The sequence below is a fragment of the Talpa occidentalis genome, unplaced genomic scaffold, assembly GCF_014898055.3.
Source record: "Talpa occidentalis isolate TD23 unplaced genomic scaffold, MPIMG_talOcc4v2.1 talOcc4.15, whole genome shotgun sequence".
Lineage (NCBI taxonomy): Eukaryota > Metazoa > Chordata > Mammalia > Eulipotyphla > Talpidae > Talpa > Talpa occidentalis.
In genome coordinates this window covers 25,868,651-25,881,127 of record NW_023601543.1, presented here as the reverse complement: position 1 = coordinate 25,881,127, position 12,477 = coordinate 25,868,651, and the positions used below count along the sequence as shown (strand labels likewise).

Genomic DNA, 12,477 nt, shown 5'->3' with positions numbered 1-12,477 from the left:
AGGGTTTTATTTTTATTTTCAAGAATCTTTAATTAAAATGCAGATAAATACCTGAGGCAGAGGCCAGTGATTCCCAAAGTGCATTTTACCACATGGTTATAGTTGTTGTTGTTTTATTTTTTTATGTTTAATATATTTTATTTTCTATAATTCTTCCATCATTTTTCATTTTTGCAATGTATGCATTTTCATTTTGTTTATATTCCCCATGCAATTGCATACCCCTTATTTTGACCCTAATCCCTCCACCGCCACCCCCTCTAGTAGTGTGTCTCTGGTTTATAGTTGTTTGTTGATTTTGACTTCTTCTTTATTATAATTAGTCTTTTTCCTGGTCCCTTATTTAGGTTTTCTAAATTCCTGCTATCAGTGAGACCATCCGGTATTTTTCTTTTTCTTTCTGGCCTATTTCGCTGAGCATGATCCCTTCCAGCTCCATCCATGTTGCTGCAAATTGCATGAGTTTATCTTTTTTGATTGCTGAGTAATATTCCATTGTGTATATGCACCACATCTTCTTGATCCAGTCATCTATTTTTGGGCATTTGGGTTGTTTCCAAAGCATTATTGTAAATAATGCTGCTGTAAACATAGGGGTGCAGGTGCCCTTTGGAATAAATGTTTCTGTGTCCTTTGGGTAAATACCTAGGAGTGGAATTGCTGGATCATATGGAATCTCTATCTTTAGTAGGTTTAGGAATCTCCACACAGCTTTCTATAGTGGTTGGACCAGTTTGCACTCCCACCAGCAGTGCAGGAGAGTTCCTTTTTCTCCACATCCTCGCCAACATTTGTTGTTGCTAGTTTTTTTAATATGTGCCATTCTCACTGCTGTAAGATGGCATCTCATTGTAGTTTTGATTTGCATTTTCCAGTTGTTGTTTTTTTAAAGTTACACTGGATTCAACAAAATCAAGCATGTTTTTTGACAGGGTTTCTTAGAGTCTTTTTCCAAAAAGAAAATATACTATGGGATGTTGTTAAACATATTTGACCAAAGAATATTTGATTGGATTAGTGTTACATCTAACACAATTGGGAAATATGCTATAAGCTGACAGGAGCTAACATTATAGGTGAGGATTGAGTTGAGTGAAATTTATCAACTGAATCTGTGAGCTATCAAATCTCTGTGAAAATCAGATCCACAAAAAGATCTGCTTTATCTGTAGCTAGAAGTTATAAAATAGGAGAGAGCACAATTGGAGAGAGGATTATCTGTGCATTAAAATGTACACATGCCAGGGCCTCCCCTGGTGGCACAGCAGTTGAGCGCTGGGTTGCGAGGCTGCCCGCAGCCTCTGCAGCGCCAGTTCGATCCCCGGCCACCGGCGAGGGTCTCATAAATAAAATGTATACATGCCATAAGCTATGTGGGAAGAGCATTTTAGCAAATATGTAAGACCCAAGATCTAGCAGAGAGTAAATCACTAGGAAAATGAAACACTGGACAGGCAACTTGTGATAGATCTGGAGCATGGGGGGCTGCCAAGAAACATCCAATTCCATTCCTGACTCAGTTCTGACTCCATCTGCCTAGTTGCATCTGAGGATCTGAGCCAGCCCTCTGCCCTCTGAGAATTTTGTCTCTTGTTCCCAGTAATGACTATTCAATCACCTGGATTTGACTGGCTAATATCCTAAATCTTCATCTGAAACTGACCTCATCTGCCATATTTGACATAGCTGCACATTTCTTCCTCAAAACTATTCTTTTAGCCTTCTGGACACATCTTTATTTAGTTCTTCATGATTCTCTCCAGCAGTTCCTGAGCTCCCCCTCCTCTCTGTCCCTTTAATGCAAATATCCCCTATGTCTTTTCCTGGAACAGTTTCTCAAATGCAACTTCGTGAGCTCATTTACTTGCCTGATTTTAACTACCATTTTGCAGATTACTCCCAAATTTGTATCTCAAGCCCAGAACTCTCCTTAGTTCCAGATCCATATATATCACTACATTTTGGAGCCACTTGGATACAGCAAGGACACCAAGTTCAATATATCTAAACTCTGCTTCTTGTCCTGGATTTCTCTACCTCAGTAAATGGCCTTACCATCTACCCATATACCCATATGCCTCACCTGAATCCTTCCCCTCCCTCAACTATGGTAGGTAAACTTTTAAGAACAACCATTGTCCCTGTATAATCTCTTCCCCGAGCATGGTGGGAGCCTGTGAATGTGATCTATCATTCCTATGACTGAACTATGTTACAAGGCAAGGTGATTTTTCAGATATAATTAAGGTTAATGATCAGTTGACTTTGAATTAATCAAGGTGAGATTGTGCAGGTGGGAACAATCTAAGCACACGTGCTCTTTAAAAGCAGGCAGTTTACCCTCACTAGTGGCCAAGCGGGGGTTAGAGAGATTCTCAGCATGAGAAGGATTTGATGTACATTGACTTGAAGATAGAATCATTTGAGAAGGATGTAGGTAGCCTCCAGAACCTGAAAATGGCTCCCACTTGACAATCAACAAGGAAATAGGGACTTTGAACCTAGAGGGCCAACCAACTGTGTTCTGCCAAAAATATTAATGAAGCTAAATCCGGGTTCATCCTACGAGCCTCCAGCTAAGAGCTGAGCCCATCTGACACCTTGACTTCAGATTTAGAGAGACCCTATACAGAGCATCCAGAAAAGCCTGGTTTAACTCACCTACAACAGTGTAAGATAATACATGCATGTTGGTTTAAGATGCTACATTGGGAGTATTTATTATACAGCAATAGAGAATTAATATAGTCCCAAATTAAACAGGTCACTAATTGCTCCAGTTCCTACCTCCCAAATATTTCTTGCACCTGTTTTCTCCTTTTCTGTATTCACTACCCCTGCCTGGATTTAGATCCTACTATTATTCTCTTTCTTTTACTAGCACTCAGCTTCCTAACTGGTCTCCCTGCTGGTTTTGTCTTCTTTGAATCCAAAGCAAAAATGTGACTTACCCTAATTGCAAATCTTACCATGTTATTCCTCTACTTACAACCCTTCAGTGGCTTCTATGCCTACCACATAAAATCCAAGATCCTTAATATGGTTTACAAAGTTGTTCCTGAATCTTGCCCTTGAATTTCTCTCAGCTCCTCTTCTTCCATGTTTGCCATGCACTTTATCTTGTATTACAGAATTGCTCAAACATAGCACTTTAGACATTTTGCATCAGATAGTTCTTTGTTGTGAGGGTGTTCTGGGAACGATGTTTTAGCAGCATCCCTGCTCCTTTCCAACTGGATGTTAGTAGCACCCCATCCCCAGTCATGACAGACCAAAACGTCCCTGGATATTGGTAAACCACTCTAAGGGGCAAAATTGCCCTGCTTGAAGATCACTGGTATAATGATACAGAACTGCGGTGGCTCTCTAAACCCAAGCAGTTTTTTTCTCAGGAGCCAATATCACAAGCCCTGGAGAGAGTAGAGTAGGCAGCATTAAGAATGAAAATATTCTACCTCTAGGATAGCTCCACGGATTAGAATTCTGAAAGTCCCTATTGGTGTACCTTTTTAAAATTAAGGAACTTTGCTGACTTGGGTGGAGTCTGTGGCAAGTATGGATCGGTCTGAGTGGGAACACCAAGAGTTCAGAGCATGGTGGAGGGGGCGGGGTACTGCCAAGAAAAAATAATCCCTTTTAAACTCTTATCAAGCCCTCTTGGTTTTTGTTCCTACTTAATGAGGCTTAGCCAGCCTACAGAGGTAAGTTACTTACTGTTCCAGAGCATCTATATAGAAGTTTCTGTGCTATTTTAGTTCACACCCACAGTTTTTAGGAGTTTTAGAAACATTCCGAACATTTAACTACTAACTTTTTTTTAAAGATTTATTTATTTATTAATACAAGAACCGGGGTACAGGCCAGATGCGAGGGAGGGTGAGAGGATTCTCCAGAGACAGAGCAGGGAACAGAACAGGCAGACTGACAAAATACATTGCTGAGGGGAGCAGTGGGAGTGACAGGCGAGGTCTGCCGTGCCATGTGGGACCCTCGCCGGCCAGATCTAACCCGCGCTGCAGAGGCTGCGGACAGCTTCACAGCGCAGCACTCAACTGCCTGCACCACCAGGGGAGGCCCTTGCTACTAACTTCTGATGGCACCCCTGGATATGAGGAATGAGCCACTGATGCAAAATTACTCCATGGGTATACGAGGAATGGGCCACTTTTATTTCTAAGTGTCAGATTGAATCCAACTTTTATTTTTTTTTTTTTTTTTTTTTTATATAGAGAGGCATGTTTTCTTTCTTTCTTTCTTTCTTTCTTTGTTTTTGTTTATACATGCACTGGGTACAGTCAGAAGCGCGGGAGGGTGAGAGAATTCACCAGAGCCAGAGCGGGGAGCAGAGCAGGCAGAAGGACCGAAGTACACTGCTGAGGGGAGCAGCGGGCGGCAGGGGAGGTCTGCGCGCCATGTGGGACCCTCCTCCGGTGGCCGGGGAGCAGCCGGGGATCGAACTGGCGCTGCAGAGGCTGCGGGCAGCTTCGCAACCCAGCGCTCAACCGCTGCGCCACCGGGGAGGCCCTGAATCCAACTTTTAAACCCCCTGTTTTGCTTTTCAACAAATATTGCTAGAAAAATTGGATATCCATTTGCCAAAAAGAAAAGTATCCCACAAAAACCTTGATCCTTAATGCACACCATACCTAAAAATTAATTCAGAGTGGATTAGATACCTAAATATACAAGGTAAAACTTTAAAAATTCTAGAAGAAAACATGGGAGAAAATTTTGGGAAACTTGGGTTAGGTAAAGAGTTCTTAGATATCGGGGCCTCCCTGGTGGTGCAGGGGTTAAAGACAATGCTATCAGGCTATCGCCAGCCACTGCAGCACAAATTCGATCCCCAGCAGGCCAGAGAGCAACCCACATGGTGCAGCAGACCTCTCCTGTCTCACCCGCTGCTCCCCTCAGCAGTGTATTTCAGTCAGTCTGCCTGTTCTGTTCCCCACTCTGTCTCTAGTGAGTCCTCTCACCCCCTGTACCTCTGGCCTGTACCCCAGTTCTAGTATGCATAAATAAATAAATCTTTAAAAAAAAGAGTTCTTAGATATGCTATAAACACATTATGCATAAAAGAAAAATTTATAAATTGTACTTAATCAAAATAAAAACATTTGCTCTTAAAAAACTAATGTGGGCTTAAAATATATGAAAACATATTCTACATGCTAGGGGAAAATATTTGAAAATCAAATATGTGACAAATAACTTACATCCAGAATATATAAAGAACTTTTATAACTCAATAAGAAAACACACAATTTTTAAAATGGGCAAAGATTTAAAAGATAATTTTCCAAAAATGATATACAAATGTCTAGTAAATATGCAAAAATATGTTCCATATCATCAGTCAGTGCGGAAATGCAAGTCAAAACTGTGAGATGCCACTTCATACCCACTAAGATGACTCTAATAAAAAGATAAGCAACAACAAATGTTGGTAAATATGTAGCCAAACTGGAACCTTCATACGTTGCTGGTAGGAATGTGAAATGGTGTTGCCACTTTAGAAAACAGTTTGTCAGTTTCTTAATATTTTAAACATACAAATACTATAAAACCCAGGTATTTGTAGTATTTAGGTATTTACCCAAGATAAACAATGTCATATGATTACATAAAAATCTGTACATGAATTTTCATATCAGCATTATTCATAATAGCCAAAAATTGGAAATAACCTAAATATCCATTAACCAAATTAATGGATAATAAAATGTGGTACATCCATACACTAGAATATTCGTCATAAAAAGTCATGAAGTACAATACTAACATGCTACAATATGATGAACTTTGAACCTTGAACATTATGCTAAGAAAATAAGCCAGCCATATTGAATGGCTCCATTTATACTAAATGTTTGGGATGGGCAAATCTGTAGAGACAAAGAGTAGATAAGTGATTATCTGAAGACAGTGATTGGGGGATTGGAGCATAACATCTAAAAGGATATAGAGTTTCTTTGTGTGGTGATGGAAATGCTTTAAAATCAATGGTGCTGATGGATGCACAACCTTTTGTATATGCAAAAAGGCATTGAAATTTACACTTAAAATGGGTGAATTATATGGTATGGGGATTATATCTCAATAAATTTATATTAAAAACTGAATTTGGGGCCTCCCCGGTGGCACAGCGGTTGAGCGCTGGGTTGTGAAGCTGCCTGCAGCCTCTGCAGCACCGGTTCGATCCCCAGCCACTGGGCGAGGGTCCCACATGGCACGCAGACCTCTCCTGCCACCCACTGCTTCCCTCAGCAGTGTACTTTGTCAGTCTGCCTGTTCTGTTCCCCGCTCTGGCTCTGGTGAATCCTCACCCTCCCATGCTTCTGACTGTACCCAGTGCTTGTATAAATAAATAAATAAATCTTAAAAAAAAAAAAAAAACAACTGTATTTGGAGGTAAAGTGTTTCTGTCACTTTGAGAGAATGCCAAAGAAAAAGATGAAGAACTAATGACATGGGGTTAGTTACTTCAATGGTTGGTAATGGAGGAATCTACATCCCTAGACCAATTCCCACATGATAATCCTTTTCAGCTTACTCAATACCAATGCATTTCGCTCTAATACTAGCTACTATTGGCAACGATCCTTCCCAGAACCAAAAATAGCACCACTGTTGTGGAGACGCCTTAATAATGGCACTGTCAAATGCCTGTCACAATTTTAGCAGACTGGCTTTTATCTTGCTTTGCTTTGTGATTCCTCCACCCCCTACTCTTCATATCATCACATTGGAAAGAAAAGGAGGTCAAATCAAAATTACAAGTTTGAAAATATTCATTGGTCATGTCATCACGGGTGGCAAAGAAAGATCTAAATATAAAACTGGTGCAAATACCATTTAGAGCCTATCCCAGAAAATAACGTATTCCCCAAATTGAGCACAGCATTATATTGGAGATCCCAGGAGCATAGAGAGTAGAGGGCATGAGAAGAGCAATGACTTGGTGAAAAAGTATTTAGACAAAACCAACACTGTGAGATGAATACTCTATTGTCATAAAGCTAGAAGTAGTCTTGGGCCTCCCTGGTGGTGCAGGGGGTTAAGAAGCAACCTATGAAGCTTACTGCAGCCACTGCAGCTCAAGTTCAATCCCTGGCCAGAGGGCGACCCACATGGCACAGCAGACCTCTCCTGACTCGCCTGTTGCTCCTCTCAGCAGTGTATTTCGGTCAGTCTGCCTGTTCTGTTCCCCACTCTGACTCTGGTGAATCCTCTCACCCCCTGCATCTCTGGCCTGTACCCCCATTCTTGTATGCATAAATAAATGAATCTTTAAAAAAAAAAAAGCTTGAAGTAGTCTTAGAGGTCATGCACTTAACTAAAGCATGCAAAAGAGATGTCATTGGCTTCACATCAAATGGCAGTGGAGAACGGAGTGAATACTAGAACTTGGGTCTCTAAATTCCAGTCTAGGGCTCTTTACATATAGTAAATATTAGCTATTGACAGGCTAGTCGGTATGTGAGGCTGGAATTCAAAATCACAGCTTTTGATTGAAATGGTCAGGCCCTACCTCTATCAATACTCAGCTCTAGAAGGACAAATGTCTGAAGAAATAACCAATCACCAGGCTACATTTGTTTTTTTTTTTCTTTCCAGGACAGTATATTTGATATTTAGCCACCTCCATCACAAGTCATCTTTTAAAGTGCAACATCTACCACAGTGAGGGGCAGATATCTTGAAGTGTGCACTCCACATGGCAAGGTACGTGGCAAACTTTGCCCTTTCACAGAGTCCAGCCAGGCTTCCCATCTTTGTTCTTTCTATTTCATGCTCAAGTCAATCCTCTCAAAGCTTATTGCCAGGAATCAAGTCTGCGGAAGGTTGGGAGGTGGAAGAGAATTTTGGCAATACAAACATTATCTTTCCAGCCTTGATTTTCTCAAGTGAAGGTCAATGATAAATGACCTCCCTCTAGGGGCACAATTTATGGCCACGTGGCCTTTTCTACTGAGCACCAAAATTGACTGACAGGGTCATAACACTAGGAGGAGAAAGGGTTTGTCTCTGGGGGATCTGGAAGCCAGAGAGTATAAGTAAGACCAGATGTGACTAGAGGGGGCCGAGGCCAAAGGGATGAGAAAAAGAAGTTACAGAGGCAAAAGAAAGACACAACCACCTTGGAAAATGCACTCAACCTTTATGAGATTAAATCTAACCTGTGTTCCTGTGTTTTCCTGCTCTTGCCCTTGTGCTTGCAGTGCCCAGTTACTTGGTATAGCAAGATGGAAGGGGCATCTCTTTCCTAGAATACTAAGCAGTCATTCAATGCTCTTGTTTTCCTATCCCACCATCTTACAGTTCAAAACATTTCTTAAAATTCCTGTTCTGGCTTCCAGGACTACTGTTAATCTTGGAATCATCTAAAATATCTTCTCTGTTATTCTGAGGCCTAAAATTCCTGGTACAAGTAGTTGGTATTAGAAAGATACAGACAGAAACGTGAAATAGATTAAATGGAAAGTTGGCCTAGCAAAGCTTACACCAATACTAAACGCAATACTTATCCCCTAGACCTGTACCTTGAAGTAATAGTGAATCTTTGATTGCAGAGATCCTGGACGTGGACAAAATTGAGACTAGAGATGCCAGTAAGTGTAGCATGAAAATGGATGGTGTGAGGACCAGCTGTACTTTATGTAACATGCCAAAAAGCAAGACGTCTATTATTAAAGCTCTGCATCTCAATCAGAAGCACCAGGCTTTGTGTTTTATAGAAATTAAGTTAAGGCTAGATCATGTGTCTTTAAAACTACTACTTTCAAGTGAACCAGAAATCTGGATTCCAGTATTTAAGTATTTATGCATCCAAGACCCTTATGCATAAAGATCAGTGTGTGACTTGAATATGGAAATTAATGGCTGGATAATTTTGTCAACACACCGCACCCACTCCAGCTGCCAAGGAATAAAAAAACAACTTCACCTGAGAGTGAAATAATGTGTATCATCATGCTTTCCTTTACCTCCTAAAAATATGGCCCATGGGAGTAGCCAGGGGCCTACAAATGGCTTTTTACTCCATGAACTGTTTCTTATTGAGGTGAGGAATAAATTGGAACCACTTCCTATTAGTGATGTTTAGTTTCCCTGACTACACAGACAACAAAGAGCAAGCGATTAGGAATCTGGTCTACTATTCTGGCAAACACAAGCCCTTAAAGGATCAAGGCCTTCAAAAGCATATCCAAGTGTAATAAAGAAAAATAGATATGAGCCATGTCTGCAGATTGCTAGTCAATCAGCATAAGCCAATCAGCCAAATGGTATACAACACAAAACAGAAGAAACTATAAATCGGTGATAATCAACTGAGCTATTCTAACAGATCATTATTCAAACAAGGCGGGAGAAAAACCACTTGATTTGGTTTACTTGGGATCCAGTTAAAGTGAGACCGAAACCAAGTGATGGCCTTGATTTCATGATTAAAATGTTCCATAACAAATAGCCTTGACCGTACTTTTTCCTTTCCAACTGAGCGCCACATTTAGCCAAACACAGGCATGGAGTCACATCCAAACAAGTCAAACCATTATCATACATGTGCGTTCAGCCTGCCTGCACAGAGGAAAATCATATTCCCAAGTAGTAGAATCCTCACCAGTAATCAAAGTGACTGGCAGGTGTTAACATTAGAGCTGTCATCACTAAAATTGGGAAATGGGCTGGGCTCCAAAATTTTGAGTTTGGCGCCAACTTTCAGCATGCTCAGTACCTAGTTTGTAATTAGTTTTATCCATGCAGCCCCCAATTTTGTTATTTAATATACTTGCTGTAACCACATAACAATGTTTGATTGGTGGATTACTCGTGCATACCAATCTTACTATTGAGGTTAGTGTAGTTAGAGCCTAATCATTCAGCATCTTCTGGAAACAGCATTTTCTAGTATGCCTTGCAGATTATACATACATGTCTATGGATTATAATAATCTGTAGCACTGGACTATATACATATAGTAGTCTATTATATATATACATATATGCATGCATAATCCACAGTCATCTATATCTTTTATATATACATATAATTTATAAAATTATTTGTGGTTAAATAAGTTTGGGGAATCCTGGGTCTAAGTTAAATGGGTTTCCTTTCTGTGGGACATCTCAACATTTAATGTGCCAATAGGCACCATGACTCTCTAAGAAAGGCATATTATTTGCAGCATTTCACAACTTTATTTGATCACAGAAGACTCATATGAAAAGCTTTTGGGATCAGTGAAACAGGGTTATTTCTTAGAATAGATTTTGGGAAATATTGCTTTACAAATCTCCCCTTAATGACTTCCAAGTAATGGGGAGGAGGTGCCTGGTTGAATGTACATGAATCTGGAAGCCCCTGTCTCTTCTGAGACACCTAAGGATCGTGTCTGGGAAATTGAAAGCAAAGAGTTTCTCAGAACAATTTACTGGGCAATGTGAGAATATCCTTATGTCAGTTCATTCAATTGACGAACATTTCGAAAGCATCCATGATGTACTGGGAGCTGAATATTCACAACAAAACAAATGTTAAGATTACTTTAACTTGGTGGAGACAGACAGGTTTTGAAGATAACTGGACATTTGACCAGACTTTTAAAAGATAATCCCAGAGGGTCAGAGTAAGCAGAGGGAGAGATTTTAAAGAGACGGAGCAGTATATTTGGAGGCAGAGATGCCTGAGAAGGCATTACCCTGCTGCCTTGAGCACTATTCCCTGATGCTTCTATATCCCTGGCATTTCATGCCATAGCATACACTGGCATCTCATCCTGCATGCGCCAAAGAAATGGGAACCAATGCTTAAAAGAGTTGGAGAGAACTTGCTGTAGAATAACAACCTGACCCTCACCGGACCGGAACTTGCTCACCTAGGAGGTGTAGGTGTCCCTTTATTTATTATTAGGAGAAATCACAGAATGCCAAGTTATGGTGTATCTGCATGAAATTCGTGCTAAGAATGATGGAGGTAAAGTAGGGGAAAGGACATTTACTAATATCTATGTAAATTATCTGGCAACTTATATATGTTATTTAATGATGATTTGTATGTATACATATCTAGGTCATGTGTTTTCATTTACAGAGTGCTTTCATTGTCATGATTTCATTTGATTTTCATGAGAACCCTGTCAGCATGGGTAAGATATGCCTCTTTAACACGCTTGTACAGAGTAGTGGGAGGTTCAGAGTAGTTAAGCAATTAGCCCAAGGTCACAAAATAAGTGGCAATGTCAATGCTAGAAACTAGGTCTTCTGAAACCCAGTGTTATGGCCTTGATTTATATCCACCTTATAATACTGCAAGAAGCTTCAGGTCTAAGAAGCAGACTTACATCCAATACAAGGAAAATCTTTCTAAGACTCACAACCATCGAACAATGGAAGCAGCTCTCTTATGAAATGGCTGTAGAGGATGGTCTTGTCTTGGGTGGGAGATTAAATGGCATGGTTTTTAGTTCACCCTCAACTCTAAGACACAATGATCCTAAAATTCCTGTCTTATTTCTCTGATGATGAGGTTTACAGCAATGAAACCTACTCCAAGGAAACTCCTATTTATTATATACTTAGTCTTCAAAAAGGAGATATATTTTGCAGAAATGCTTAGGAGCTGGCAATTTCCCCAACATTTCAGGTAAATTCTTTGCTTTAATACACCAGGCACAAATCACATACAACCACTATCTCCATGTTTCTCACAGACTACAAGAGGATGGGGAATGGATTGTAAGCACACATTTATCAAAATTGCCAAGTATATGAGTTTGCATTTTCTCAGAAATTGAAAATCTTATGGCACATATGGTCTCAGAAATTATGGAAGGAGACACAGTTCTTCATTTGAGCACTCATTAGTCATTATGATATATAGTGAATCTTTTTTTAAGAATCTATGTATTTGCTCAAACATCAAAGGTATTTTAAGAGGTAGAAAATATCGACTGATAATAATGCACACTTGTCTTCTCTTATGAGAGACCAAGATTCTCTTCAGAGCCAACAGAACCCGTCACTGTTCCCATTCCCTTGGAACATTTTTTTTTGTCATATATTTACAGCCCCCTATACTCGAGAGAATGGTGCATCTGTCTGATGGGGATGGCTGGCTGCATTCTTTCCCAGATATTAATATAGGTGGCACTTTAGTAGCATAACCAATGACATTAAAAACCTGATTTGGAGGAGAACAGATGGCATCTTTCTTGGGCTAATTTTAGGATCCTGAAATAGTCCCTTTCTCACACAAACCATCAGAGGAACCAAATTAAGACAGCTATGTCACATCGAAAAGGGAGAGAGAGAAAACATGGTCTAGTATGAGGCAAAGACCACGGACCAGAGACTTCAGTTCTTGCCCCACATGTGACTCATTTCATAGAATATGAGGGTCCCTTCAACCTCTTCTCACCAGAATGAATGCTGAATATTTAAGATGAAATGATGGGCAAATCCCATTTCCAG

General features: G+C 40.1%; 1 protein-coding gene across 1 annotated transcript in view; it reads right to left on the bottom strand.

The window, feature by feature from the left end:
• The window catches only part of DCX (doublecortin), a 115,208-nt gene that overhangs the window by 90,966 nt on the left and 11,765 nt on the right, over nt 1–12,477 (bottom strand). The window lies entirely within an intron of this gene.